Here is a 3232-nt window from a genome sequence, read left to right on the forward strand (position 1 = left end):
CTGCATAAGGTTGTGGCATTGATGGGTGGGAACCAAGGTTTAAATCTGCAGATACCAGTTTTAAATCTGCATGGGGGCTTGCCCCATTCTTAAAAGCTGAGTGTTTTGCACACACGAATCATCTGGAGAACTTTATTTATTTATTTATTTTGGTACCAAATCACTTTATTGGAAGAAATGGTACAGTGGAAAGAGAAAAGTCAGGTGCAGGCTCTGTCAAGGCGCGCTGAATGGGGCGCGTTGGTGACCACGGGGAGTCGCGCCCCTGGTTGAGGGAAGCCGGCCTGAGGCTCAGTTCTCCTTGGCGCGGGGGCCCAGGGTGAGCTGGTGGAAGAGGTACTCCGCCACGCCGTCTTCCCGGGCCCGCAGCTGCGCAGGTTGGTCACGAAGTCGCGCAGCTCCTTGACGGCCTTGACCTGCCGGCTCAGGTAGTGATGCTCCAGGAAGGCGCTCAGGTGGGCGTCGTGCTGGTCGGTGGGCAGCTGGTGCGGCTCCAGGAGGGCCTGGCGGACGCTCTTCTGCAGGTGGAGGGCGCACTGCACGGCCTTGAGGCCGCCCTCCCAGTCGTGGCGCTCGGGCTGGCTGAGGGCGCGGAGCGGGAGGCGGCCCCCGCGCTGGGCCTGCAGCCTCCGCAGCCTCCGGGCGCGCACCCGCTGCTCGTGCGCCTGGCGCAGCAAGCAGCAGGCGAAGCGGCTCAGGGCCACGTCGTGGCGGTCGAGGTGGCCGGCCATGGCCAGGCAGACGTGGGCGGCGCGGAGCAGCCGGCGGTGGAGGGCCGCCTCGCAGGCTGCCGGGTCTGCAGCGCAGCGGGCAGCGGCGGCGCTGGCGGCGGCGGCCTCGGAGCAGCTCCAGGGCGCCGGGCGGGGGGCGGCCGGCCCAGGGCGCTCCGGGCCGGGCGGGGCCAGAGGAGAAGGGGGTCCCGGGCTCCGATGGCGGGGGATCAGGGAGGGATCCGTTACCCGGAGGGCGGGGCTCGGAGCGGCGGCCTGGGGCGCGAGCCCCGCGTTCCACCTGGGCCTGGTGAAGCTGGAGACCCCACACTCTGAGCAGAACTTCTCTGGCCTTTCACGGTTTTAAGATGCTTTGGCAAAGAAGGGAAAATGACTGAATGCTTTTTGCAAGCATGAAATATGTGAGTTGAAAATAAGAGAAACTCACCATTGTGGCATCATATTATAAAGTGTTATGGAAACAAAGTTTATATATATATATATATATATATATATATGGCCTTGGCATCCTGTAAAAGTTTCCAAGACGCAAGGCAGATCGCGAAGATACACACAAGAGTATCTACACCCATTAGCCATCCTAATGACACTTCTGGTACCTTTCTCACTCAGTTCCTGGTCCTTTTAACTACAGTTACCTCCACCTTTCTCCTTCTATTCATGATCAAGGTCACACTTCTCCGACTGCACAGCACGACCTCAAAATCTCTTACAGTGAATCTTTTCGCCATCTTTCACTCTTTCTGAACGTGTTCTCCAGTCCCTTGAATCTCTCTCCCTTCTTAACCTCTCAACACAATCCCCTAGAAGCACCTTCTTTCTGTCCTCTCTGAACCTCAAAAAAGACAAATTTAGTGATCTCTTCACTGACGACCTAGATTTGCTCACTCCCTTCACCTAGCTTTCCAGTTTCCTTTTTCTGGGTAAATACTGCCTTCTGTTTTCCCTGACAGTAAACAGCAGATTAAGGCGTATTATTAGAGAAAGCACTGTTACCCATGAAAATGTATTCATCCTCTCCAACCTCATTCTGATTTCAGTGCAATACAGCAAGTCATTTAAAGTTTAAAAAAAAAAATTTTATTGTAGAAGTTGAAGATACACTGAAAGATCATGCAGAAAATGCAGAGTTCCCATATACTACCCTATTATTAACACTTTCAGTTAGCGTGATACATTTGCCACAATTGGCGAAAGAATATTTTTAGAATTGTACTATTAACTATGGTCCATGGTTTATTCTAGGATATATTGTTTGTGTTGTACTGTCCTATATATATGTGTGTATTTAAATCAATTTTATTGATACATATCATAAAGTATAGATCAATCCAAAGTGTACAATCAATGGTATTTGGTACAGTCACAGAGGTGTGCATTCATCACTCCAATCAATGTTAGAGCATTTTCATTACTCCAATAATAATAATAAACAAAAAAACAGACAAAAAAAACTCTACCCCTTAATAATCACCTCTAAATCTCTCTCTCTTTCCCCTGCTGAACATAGCTGCTATTCTGTTTCAGTCTCTCCAATTTATTTGTATTTATATTTTGTGTAGAAGGAATCAAACCATATGTAGTACATTTTGTCTAGTTTCTTTCACTTAGTGTATTTCCTTTTTTTTAAAATTACCCTTAATGGGAGATTGTTAATATATTACTATAAACTATGATCTATAGTTTGCTTTAGTTGTATTTTTACCTGATGTTAACATCTTGTATCATTAACGTACATTTGTTCTGTTTCAAAGGAAGTCTTATTTATGCAATATTACCCTTAGTCATATTTTACATGAGGTTTCACTATGCTTTACAGTACCATATTACATTTTTAAGCTTTTCTTCTAGTAAAATACATGACCTTAGACTTTCCCTTTCAACCACTATAATAACCATATATTAGCACTGCTAGTTACAAACACTATGATGTACTTTCACCATTTCTATTTATTTCCAAAGATTTAGAAAAATCTTAGAAATTTGTCCATTTCATCTTGGTAATCTAATTTGTTGGCATACAGTCGTTCATGGTATCCTATTATAGTCCTTTTCATTTCTGTGTGGTCACTAGTAATGTCTCCCTTTTTATCTCTGATTTTATTTATTTGTCTTCTTTTTAAATAAGGCAATAGAACTATACATATCATGGAGAATGATCCATGTGCACTAGAGAAGAATGTGTATTCTGATGCTGTTGAGTAAAGTGTTCTATATATGACTGTTAGGTCTAGTTGGTTTAAAGTATCATTCAAGTTTTCCATTCCCTTAGTGATTGTCTGTCTAGATGTTACATCCATTATTGAAAGTCTTCTACTATTAATGTAGAGCCATCTATTTCTCCCTTTAAATCTATCAATATTTGCTTAATATATTTTGGGGCTCTGATTTTAGGTACATATATATTTATAATTATTATGTCTTATTGAACACTTTATCAGGATATAGTGACCTTTCATCCCTCATAAAGATCTATTTTATATGAAATTATTATAGCATTT

At 44.3% G+C, this 3232-nt stretch overlaps 1 pseudogene; it reads right to left on the reverse strand.

The window, feature by feature from the left end:
• Positions 1-200: 200 nt before the first annotated feature.
• On the reverse strand, positions 201-731 carry LOC139437987 (ferritin heavy chain pseudogene; annotated as a pseudogene).
• Positions 732-3232: the final 2501 nt, after the last annotated feature.

This window comes from Dasypus novemcinctus, chromosome X (assembly GCF_030445035.2).
Source record: "Dasypus novemcinctus isolate mDasNov1 chromosome X, mDasNov1.1.hap2, whole genome shotgun sequence".
Taxonomy (NCBI): Eukaryota; Metazoa; Chordata; class Mammalia; order Cingulata; family Dasypodidae; genus Dasypus; species Dasypus novemcinctus.